The sequence below is a fragment of the Anticarsia gemmatalis genome, chromosome 6 (assembly GCF_050436995.1).
Source record: "Anticarsia gemmatalis isolate Benzon Research Colony breed Stoneville strain chromosome 6, ilAntGemm2 primary, whole genome shotgun sequence".
Taxonomy (NCBI): Eukaryota; Metazoa; Arthropoda; class Insecta; order Lepidoptera; family Erebidae; genus Anticarsia; species Anticarsia gemmatalis.
The window spans coordinates 10,295,506-10,307,871 of record NC_134750.1 but is presented as its reverse complement, the minus strand read 5'-3'; positions in this window follow the sequence as shown (position 1 = coordinate 10,307,871).

The window sequence follows — 12,366 nt, the reverse complement described above, 5'->3', positions numbered from 1 at the left end:
ACTATTAATACAATAAAAATGCATTTTAATAAAACTGAAAATTGGATTATTCAGATTTATAATATACATACTACTAAATACAGTAAAATATTAATAATATTTATAGGCTGAGAAAAATAGTATATGTGCAAAACAAAATTGAAAAATATACAATATAATTTTAGATATCAATCACAAAATCAACATAAAATATTAAACAACAATCATATCAAAACATTTATTCGCACAAGTTTTGAAAGCGACTTCAACTCAAAGGATTTTGACGAAATTATAATAATCTCTCAAAAGAACCGTTGGAATTGAAAGTATGGATCAGACAGCATTAGCATTTATATTCAGATTTTGAGGTAAAAGTTACTTATCATTGCTTAGCATCCTCTTTATACAACCTTCGTGGAAACTCTGTATTTATACCGCTCTATATATTAATGAATTGTCTTCGTTTCAGTGGTGTTAAGGAATTAAGGATATTATTATTCGATAAAGTAAACAATAGTTACTACTTCGGTATAAACATTTACAGTCTAGCTAAAATAATTGTCGCTTGAAAGATATTTGTGTATAATTCATGGCATCGCTTGTAGACTTGCTCCTTTGTTCTTTTCTTTGCAAATGTGTTTATACGTTTCATCACTTGTTATCGTTTCGTGTTTAGTACGTTGTATTGTGCCCTACGCCAATCGTCTTTCATAGGACATAATTTATCATTTAATGTCATTTTAGTTTTCTTAACGTTACAGCCAGATTTTCAGTGACAGCAGAGTTCCATATACTATCCTCCCTTGTTTCCTTAAATCTTAGTATTTTTATGAATTATTATAATTATAATTTAGTGAAAACTTAAATCTTTATTAATACAGAAATAAACCCAAAAAAATGTATGGTTTCCGAAACAAACACAATACAATCAAACAATCTGACCCGAATTAACCATCATAAACCAAAGAGGCGCTATCATAATATATTTTACCCAGGTTCCTCTGGATACAATGAAATAAATCGGCCGAGAGAGCTCCTGAACTTGACCCTTCCTCATAAACAAGATGGACCTTTGATCTCGGCAACGAGTTGGCCCACTATTTCCCTTGAGGGTTGGAGGTGATGCTGTAATTTATACCGATCGAGTTGCTGAGTTTTGATAACTGTATTGGGAGTATGGGTTAATTGTGGATAGTATTAAATGTGCAAAAAAAAACCCAGAAAAACAGAAATATTTTACTTAGAGATATAAAAAATTTGATTCCTACAAAATGAGGGTGAGTGAGAGGCCCAAATGTAAGCTCTAGTGCCCTAAATAGTGAACTGGTTCTTCTTCATTTGTAGGAATAAAATCCTACAGTTGGCTAAGTAAAATTATTGACTTTCCATCTCATATTGTCATGATAATACTTTAAAATCGATTGAAATAGAGATGCGAATAGGCATATATTATATGAGACTAATATAGTTCACGGCAAAACGCGTGTGTATTTCATAGACATTTACATCTTTGGGTATAACAGACGTAACCATAAATATATTTTTTTTTACATTTATAAATTATTAATGTCGTTGATACAGCATACTGTCCAACACATTTAAGAACAAAAATATCAATGAGTTTTATAATTACACCAAGTACAATAGCATCCACTTTATTTTTCATTGCGTCTCGTCTCACATCAGGGTCCGTCTCCTACAATTTGGGCTACAATTAAACGTAAGCATTAATTACATTGGCCCCTACCCCCACCGTTTCTGCCTTATTTCCCTTTTGCTTATTCAGCGGCAGCTATCACGTTTTTATAATGTCTACTGGATGTGGCTTTTCGATGTTAGAAAATTTGTTACGCGTTACATTTGGCCTGAATTGGCGCTATTTATTATTTATGTATTTAATAATAAGGATTTATTTATGTATAGTTTTTGATTTGGTAATTTTTGGATTAATCTTTGAATTATTTTTTTTTTGATTCAATGTTGGGTCAAAAAAAAGTAATGCTTATAAGTTTTTAGTATCTCTGGGAATAATAAAAAGGTCAAAAGAAGGCTGAGCAGATTATCTTTATATATATAATTCTTCTGTAAGTGTGTATGTCACTGAACTTCTCTTAAACGACTGGACCGATTTTGATGATTTTTTTTGTGTGTGTTCAAGGGGATCTGAGAATGGTTTAGATTATTAAAAAAAGTTTAAAATTTTCAAATTAAAGACGTGTAGACAGGACAACGTCTGTCGGGTCCGCTAGTAGCGTATAAATACGGTAATCATTAAAAAAAAATTAATAGACTAGAAGCAATTACTAAAAGAGACTTGCGACCTTATGTAGCTAGTGGAACAAATGTTCAATTATCGCAATATTCCCATATCATCGCTTTAATAGTGCAGTAATAATGTCAATTGTATGGTACCACTATAATCAGTTGAGGTAAAGACGCGGTCACATCAACGTTTACCATGCCCCCATTCGCTCTGCCAAGTGCTCTAAATACAGAAACCGCAATGTCAATTGCCCTATATAGGCCATGTCAACCGCCGTCTTGTAGCATAGATCTACGCAATGTAACATTTAGTGTAACATTTGACAGTTAGTGCCGAATCAAGACGTATTTCACGCAAAAAATACACATGCAAAGATGCCGCATCGATTTGAAAAAAACCTGTGAATTTGGTGGTTGTAACCCTTGCAGCATACGTTTACACTGTCCAAACTGGATAAAGTCTGTCATATACTTGTAACGCTTTTGACGTTGCGTGGATTGACAACCAATAACCGGCTAGCTGCCGAGAAATTTTGCACGAGTATCAGATCAGCGCCTCTAGCGGGCTCCGTAGAAACTATTTTGGCAGTGCATTTTAAATGTCAAACTCTCAGTACTCGACAGTACTGACTGTAGAGATTTGCGCTTCTGTAGTAAGATTTTTTACCGGTACTATTGTGTAACGAGAACACAACCATCAACATAACTTGGAAAATATTCACTGCAGATTACGTTAGGAGTGTTAATCAATACGTATAAAATTCCTGGATAGTTACTCAGTAACCTATAGTCAATAACGTTAAGACATCGCCCTTCTGTACGCACCCAGTCATATTCAAGCCACATCTATACAATAAACTTCAAGAACCATGTTACGATTTTATTGTAGGCAATTTACGGTGCGATATACGGGTCCCTTTAACGCCAACCCTCCGTATAATTTGGATTGTGGGACTAATAAGAAAGAAACAATGCTAATGAAATAATACCTACTAATGAAGTGTTTACGTATCATTTTAATTAAAATTTCAATGTTTTGTGGTAACTTATTGTTATGAAGGTAAGTTATTAAAATTGGGGTTTGCCCTTCAATTACGTTTTCGTGGTTACTTATTTTCTAGGTCTAATTATGAGTTCATTACTGAAATAAAAACCTCTAACTTTGTAACGAATACCATTTCACATCATTACTATTATTATTACTCTGCAAATTTTCAAATAAGAAATAAACGAATAATAATTCTACTGAGTAACGTAAATAAATAAATAAATATAAATATCTTTGTACAACTCACACGTGGTCATTTAATTCCAAACTAAGCAGAGAAAACGTAAATATCGTTTTACGGGTGAAGAAAGTTGTGTCTTATACAATAAAAAAATGTTAACGATAGCTGAATAAGATACTTGTGATCAATGGATTAAGCAACATGCTTTTAAAACATCGTAGGTAAGAAAATATTAGAACTCCGTCATACTCTGAAATAAAGACTGCACATTTAATTCCAACAGCGAAAGACTGCAAAAATACTCCACCATTTTTTCTTACACAATCTCTAATGAATAGCAAAATCCCTCGCCACCTATAAAACACTCAAGACAACGTCTAGTCTATTTATTTCTCTTGTAAATAATCAAGTGAACTTGGGTAGTCACAAATTGTGTGCTGTACGATATAAATCATGTCCCTAGAGTGCCAGTAGCTCAAGCCTAATTGTATTATTATTTATGGCTGTTAAAGCAATATTGTCCTGTTTGTATCGGCCTGTCCAAACACTTCGCCGGACGCTTTATTAGCGCCCCGAATTAAAATTAAGAGTAAATACTGGTTGTTAAGATGTGATTTATTGCGAGATTCGTGTATGAGTATTTTTTATGTATTTTTAATTTTTATGTAATTTTAAGAGACGTTCACGGCAAATGCCATATTGATAATATAATTTTGTGTATAAGGCATATCTTTTATCTATCCTGAATAACAAGAAAACCTTAATATATATGCGACATTGCTGTCATTTTAATTAACAAAATACATACTTATAACAACTTGCTTTTCACTAGACTTTTAGATTGCTGTATCCATAGTGGTAGAGGTTTATTGAAAAGCTCAAAAGAAAATCCACACTTAATTATAACAAACAAAAATAGAAGACACTATTTCCTAACACAAGCTTCTAACTGATTTTATTCATGATAGAGAACATTAGTATTTCAATAGAAACCGTTTTGATTTAAAGTAAATGAAATTTAATCATCAATTTGAGTATTTAATCCCCATTAATTAGGTACACCGAGGACGGCGGGCGCCGTGAGGCGTGATATTGATATTTAATTTAATATATCAAGGATCTATAACTATTATGTATATTACAGTCTTTAAGGAAGGGGAGGGGAGGGAAGGAGGTGGCTTACAAGTAAATGAGATTTTTAACGCTTTAAATTGTATCTTTTGAGTTATATAGGAACAACTATAATTCAAGTGATTTATTTTTTATTAGGTAAAGTACGAGTAGCAGAGAAGAAAAAGGCGACTTTAAAAACATACTCTACATATTAAAATTCGAATTTTGGAGTACGTTTTCATAAAAATGAGAAATTGATTCTAGGTAAAGAAAAAAAGAGAGTTTTTGATGGATGATTTTTAAAATAACCGATGGTATTACCTAGAAATATAATATGTAGTAATATTCACATATTTTGTATATTCACACAAAACAACAGCCACACAAAAAACCTACATAAAAAAGCTAGCACAAAACCTGCAAATAATTTACTCAGTTACTACGTGCTGCAAATTCCGTACCTAAATAAAACCGCTAAGAAACTGTGAAGCTCGCACGCGGAAATGCAGATACGTGCAAAACAACTACATAGTTATGTATTTACCAAGCTATGCTCAGTTGCCCGTATTCGCCTGCGGTTTAGATAAGGTTCCCAAGCCAGTTTCCTCTCATGCACGTGTTCTACACTATCTGGTTTGAACTTGCAGCCTGTATCAGCTGAATAATAATTCGATGTCATTATTTTGTCGTTTGAGTTGAGGATATTCTGAACTGCTTGGTGATGACTTTGGCTTGTGTTTTGGTCATTTTGTTGGTGTTGTATTTGTGCTATCAGTAAGCAAAAATCTGAAGAAATCTAGCGTTGTAAAAAGCCTGACACAAAAAAAAGTTCCACGAACTATGTTAAAATTTTTGGTTATTTACACTATACTGTATTTTGAGATTATTAAATGTTTTTATGTTCTTGTTATGCTAGAGAAGGCTGAGCTGTATTGTGCTTATCAGTGTAATTTAATTTCATTGTAAAAATTGTTACTTAAATGTCATCCAGTGGGTGTCTAAAATAAACTATGCAGAACGCAAATGCCTGTACTAAAGCCCTTTTGAAGTAACCCATCCTTTAATTAACACCATCAATCTAACTTCTTACAATTCGTTTAAAACTAAAACGGTTTAATTTGACTTAGGAAATAACCGTGGAAAATGTCTCAAAGAACACTGTGAAAGAGAATTCCGCCACGTCTAAGTTAGTTTCAAAAAACCGATATCTAACTCAGCCTTCATTCTGCCCGCACCCACGGCATTCAACCGCAAAGTTTATAAAACCTTTTAGTTTAAGTTTTGCAACGAAATTTCCTCTTCAGGCGTTACTCGATACACGTTGGCTTATCTATTATAATATAAAATAGAAATTACTTGAAACTACTTCTCATATAGTTAGATAAGCACAGTGCAGTGTAAGTTTGTTGGAATTGTTACAACGTCAAGCTTTGTCTAGCAAGAAATTGGATTTTATTATGCCTATGTATATTTAAAAGACAAATATTAAACAAAGAATTGTTGTAATAGAAAATGCATAACTGTTGAAAGAAACCAATTACAGATACAGATCTATATATGTATGCTTAGATCGTCCGATTATAAGTCTGAGGAACGCTGAGATATTGCATTTGATTCTATAGAGTTACATATACATTTATTCAATAGAAAATACTGCTATGTATGTATTTCAGTTTCACGAAAAAGAAGAAAGATCAGTAGTCAGTCGTAATTTATTTTTATTTTGTACTGCCATCAAACAGAAACTAGAAATACACATTAGACCCAATGTAAGTACCAAACAACCGTCATATTGATACAGCTTAGTACATTCAAAGGCAGTAAGTAGACTATAAGATAATGATACGAAGAAAATCAAATACTTAGAACCGAGAGTCCAAGTAAAGATTTTAAGGACTCTCAAGTTGTATAAATTATTGATATTGGTTCCATCAATGACAAATGGCAGTGATTCGAAGTAAAGGAGCCAATTTTGTGTCTGATATGATTATGTTCAAATTAGCTAAGATATTTTGAAATAGTAATTCGATTTCGTAAACGTGATTTTATTATGTATTCACGATCGTTAGCTAATTTATTTGTTACACGCTAGTCTCTAGCATCTATAAATAAATATTAACTTTCCGAAAATTTAATAACTTAAGTTCCACGTAAATTATTTGTCTACAATTAATATAGTAATTATGTCTTAGACATTATTACCTTTATGTGCCAGCGGATGAACGTGTTGATAACGTTTAAAAAGGCTCCTTTGAATACACATTTTCTAAAATGAATACTACTTTCAAAATTAATATCAGGTCCTTCAATTACGACTGAGTGTTAGTTTAAGAGAAAATCCGAATCCGCAGAAACCTCTCCAAACATTATCCTATCTATTAGGCAACACCATTTTAGAATTTCAAATTACGTACCAAAGAAAAACAGGTAGAAAAGTTTCTCAAATAAGATACCCAATTTAGGGAGACCCCACTTAAAACTGTATAAAGCTCGATAAAAAGGTCTGATTTCATTTAAACAGAATTTATTTTTATTGAGAATCGATAGTATATACGGATATTGTAGAAAACCACTTGGAACATAATCTTACGGATTGGTAAAATTCAATTTTCTCGTTGCATTGGCAAAACAATAAGCTATACACAAAGTTTCAATGGAACTACTATCGATATTCGATAAAAAAGTTGTATCATTTTTGCAACTTTGTTGATTAAAAACTGGCGACGGTCTTCTAAAAAGTGGTGTTCTAAATTTTTCTTTGTTCAGTTTCGCTAAGTTGGGTTTTCAGATGCCATATTTTGTAAGTTTAGCGGTGTCAATTTGAATATATTTGGAATACTGTATTTTTAAAGCAATTCAGAAACTATTCATATGCTGTCTGTTTAAATAGATTTTCTTTATTATGTAGTAATAAAGCTAATCCATCTCGTGTGGGTAGATCATAATATATACATATTTCGGACATACCTAATATTTCGATATACTGTGCGAATTGCCCATAGAAAATAGGTAGGTATATTAATTCTTCAACGTACAGAATCATTTCACATATTAAAGTCAGATTGTATTGCTGAATATCAGGTTCAAAGATTTACTTAGTAAGAGCAATTTCTTGAAAAATCACCGCTTACAATGTATGTGATTTAAGCAAGTGATAAAAGCAGCAATATTAGAAATGGTCGTGAATTTTTCACATCATGGCGAAAGATTTTACGTTCAAACTTAAATTGCGTATTTAGAAGTGACGATTATCGGGAAAATATTAAGGCTGGGAGAATGAAAGACATTGAATCTTACTTAGTATTATTATACTTTAATGTATTTTGTATTAGATAGTAGAAGTTATATAAGTAACAATTCGTGGTTACAAATAGGTATAATAAAGAGAGAGAGATTTGATAAAAAAAGCAGATGTTTCACATACTCAGTAGTTTCTTGCATAATGAAATGTGTTTTATGGTTAACATGTTTTGATATCTTTAATCATGTTAATCACTTTTTATTTGTTTTTAACAAGACAATCACGTAAACTTTATTCATTCATCATGCGTCCGCATGATCTGATCACCATTTTAAATAATACTAACGTACATACAAAATTGTTGTATCGAAGCCCTTAAATCAATAATCTCACCACAATCAAAATACTACTATAAACCCACTTAATCACACCCGTATAATGGGCTAAGTAAGTCGGTTATTCGTGTCCGAATTATCCGCACCGGCGGTACAGTTCGGATACTACCCCTCAAATTATCCGTTGACCGCTTGTAATCCACCATCGCCACACATCATGCACCACTGATTATTGGGAACGATGAACCATTATTACTATCATATGGAGTAATAGGTTGCAATTGTGAATTTAATTGAGAATTCCCAGCTGTTAATGAAATAGGTTAAGTACCGCGTTTATTGATGAGCGTCCACTCATTTAATGCTTCACTTGATTCTGATCTACGGTGGTTTAATCATTCGTGTTGTCATGAAATTAAAATTATTGTCATAATGCGTTGCTGATATTTTTGTTTACTTGTAATGAAGAGTTTGAAACTATGTCATTTAACAAGCATAAAACGAAAAGGGCAGCTAGGTAAGAAGTAAATAGGCCACAGAATAGTTCAGATAATAGGCACATTAAATTTCATTAACATAAAATATATTTTAATTTTAATCAATATCAATATAATAATAATTATCACAGGCTGACGTTACATTAATAACGTCAGATTTAAACATAGTAAACATTATTAATTCTGTTAAGTTTTGTTTCGGTATTCATAATTATTACTTTCACACACATCAAACTTTATAAAATAAAATACAATAACAAAACCTAAGCGGATTTGTCTTCTAAATCTCATTAGCTAAAAACTTCTAACACAGCGATTTTAATTTATGTAATTATCTCACACCTGCTCTCATAATATTCTCGATTAAGTCAAAATATTTCAACACAGATTTGATTAGTAGAATTTGTTGTATCTGTATTGTATGTCTGCAAACAAATACGCTTCGTAAATAAATTAAATCGAGATAGATTAGGATTTGATTGTGGATTTTGTGAATCTCAATTTTAGGTTTATTATTATTTCATTTCAAATCTAATTTATCTGCTGTTTATATCAGACTAGCTGACCCGCGCAACTTCGCTTGCGTCACCTAAGAGAATGGGTCAAAATTTTCCCCGTTTTTGTAACATTTTTCGTTGCTACTCCGCTCCTTATGACCGTAGCGTGATGTTATATAGCCTATAGCCTTCCTCGATAAATGGGCTATCTAACACTGAAAGAATTTTTCAAATCGGACCAGTAGTTCCTGAGATTAGCGCGTTCAAACAAACAAACAAACAAACAAACAAACAAACAAACAAACTCTTTAGCTTTATTATATTAGTATAGATAAATGATCACTAAAATTACCTTTTTTGTTTTGCTTTCGTCAACTGCTCAAAAACATCAGCAGTTGTTTTCTAAAGCCTGTACTTTCTTTTGAGTTTGGCACTTTGAATCTATACTAATATTATAAAGCTGAAGAGTTTGTTTGTTTGTTTGTTTGAACGCGCTAATCTCGGGAACTACGGGTCCGATTTGAAAAATTCTTTCAGTGTTAGATAGCCCATTTATCGAGGAAGGCTATAGGCTATATATCATCACGCTACGGCCAATAGGAGCAGAGTAACAGTGAAAAATGTTACAAAAACGAGGAAAATTATGATTATCTTAAGTGACGCAAGCGAAGTTGCGCGGGTCAGCTAGTGTACTATAAAATTAGTTCATACAGCGCCCGCATGAGACTCTGATCAATATTAAGATTATTTTATAACCTTGGTTATAATAAACATACTTTACACATCTAACTGTTGAATTGTATAATTTGCTATGTATATCAGATAAGCAACTAGACCTTATAATTTACAAAATATTTAGTTATTCCTTAAGAATATTAAGATATTCTTATCTCTCATCTATATTATTACATCCTATCAATTGCAATAGTATTCCCGTGCGTCGTATCATTAACGGTCATCGAATCACTGGCTCATGGTGCGTGACGTCACCTGATAAATGGATTACGTAATATGAACACATTTAGCTGTATCAGTGTGCCTACGGCTTGTGTATCTCGATATTGAGAGCTTGATAACAATGACGGTTTTGATTTAGGGGAGTGGGTCATTGACCTAGACTACTGGTTGTTATAGTTTTAAGATGTAGAGTGAGGATATATTTTAAATTATTTGTTCTAAAAATACACAGTTACCTGTGTTAAGATAGTGTCTCTGAGGACTACCTCAAAAGATACAGTCTTAACTTTATCTTTAGATAAAGTAAAATTTTCCGGTATTAGATTAATAGATGATTTAAATTTCTATTTTTGCAGTAAAGAATATTGGTACCAAATAATTTCAGCGTTGGTGGTATTTTTTGGGAAATCTAACGTCTAAGACAATTTAATAGGGTTCCTTTTAGTTACCTAAATCTTAATTCCCTTTGGCTTAAACATGATTAATGATAAAGAATATGTTATAAAGAAGTTAAAGATTATCGTTATTCGTGGTTTGTGTCCCACAACCCTATCTATCCTAAAAACACTTAACAATAAAGTATAAACTATAAAAGATTTTCATTAGAATAAAAAAATAACGTACTATTACCAGAAGTTTATGGAAGCATAAAATGGGTTACTATGCTTATTTTGCTTTTTGTCGCAATAAAATGCCGGATTAAAATTATTTGACTTTTACGAGTTCCCTATTCCTTCTACCTGAGGTTGCTATGAAAGTTTTATTCTGACCTAGATCATCAAAAATGTGGTTCAGGATTTTTATAATTTGGCTAAAAATATATGTGAGAATATGTTAAATAAATGTTTAATATCAGGGTGTTAAAAATACTGATTTATTCAGCTATTAATTTACTTTGCTTTCGATTGCTATACGTTTGATTTCTACTCTCTTGCCTTGTATTAGGACGACAATGAGTTGAAAAATAATGTTTACCAATTAAAAAAAAGATTGTTACACAAATTACAATTATTTTGGAATAAATAAGTGTGAAATGTTATACGTGCTTGTACTGCTTAGTTACACATATAATAATAATATATTATATTTTAATAAGTATATTCATATTCATCAACGGCATGTTTAAATTTTAATAACACAATATTGACGGTTAAGGTTGTCGTAAAACCCGTAAAATTCAAAGTTACGACTCTCTTAGCTTTTACAACCAAAACATTGTGATAATCAGACGTTATAAGGAGTTTACTGTATGACCTTAATTTTACGCTCACGCAATCCCTATGAATACTCCAGACTTCCTGCTTTATAAGTTTTCTTTGTGCCTTTGTTGTGTAGAAGTGAAATATACACATACGAAATAATAGTTGAAATCGTCTCAAACAAATATGATGATAATAACATAATTATTTTTCTAATAATCGACTAAAATTAGGAGAAAATTCTTATATCGAAATATATCGCTTTTTAAAATTCAAATCAATTGTACAGAAATCGTATTGCTGCGTGTTTTAGTAGTTTTATCGTATTTGTAGTGATTATCGTATGGAAGCAACATGTTTTAGTAATTATGTGTGCATGTATTTAACACAGTATGAATTAGTTCATACATTAGTAATGATAATAATTTGTGATTTTACGAATAAGGGAGCTTATCATTCTGGGAAAAGTCAGAGCCGCTATTAAAATGTGTTCATAGACTAAATTCCTTGCAGTTTCAATGAAATGACTCAAGTTAAAGAGAAGTTAAATTTTCTTTATACATAATATAATTCAGAGGGTATATTTACACCGCCCCGCGTCCTCACCTGGCTAATTGCTGAGGCACGTTAAACGGATTTAAGTTACAATCTGGTTACGTAACGTTTAACGAATTCAGTCTGAGTTAGTTAGTTCCGTACGTGAACAAGAGCTTTGCGAAGTCCATTGTTGGGAATTAAATGAACGGTTTAAGTATCCAAGTATTGGTGTAGTGTAACTAGGTTTGCAGTGGGTGTTGCTTCGTCGTACTTGAGGATTATGTTTGAGTGTAAGGTTTAAGGAAATAGATTGGGGTGGTGTGTTTTGGTACTTAGATTGATCGTTTGACGGTATTAGTGTGCAGTAAAAGTAAATAGTTTTTTTATTATCTACATATTTGACCTTGAAAAACCAATTGTTTGAAAGTCCGAGGTGCAATAATTGTGATTCTTGTGTCGTGCTAGAATACTCACGTAGACCTCTTCGTAAAAACGCAGTCAGGTGTTTGGTCAAAACGTA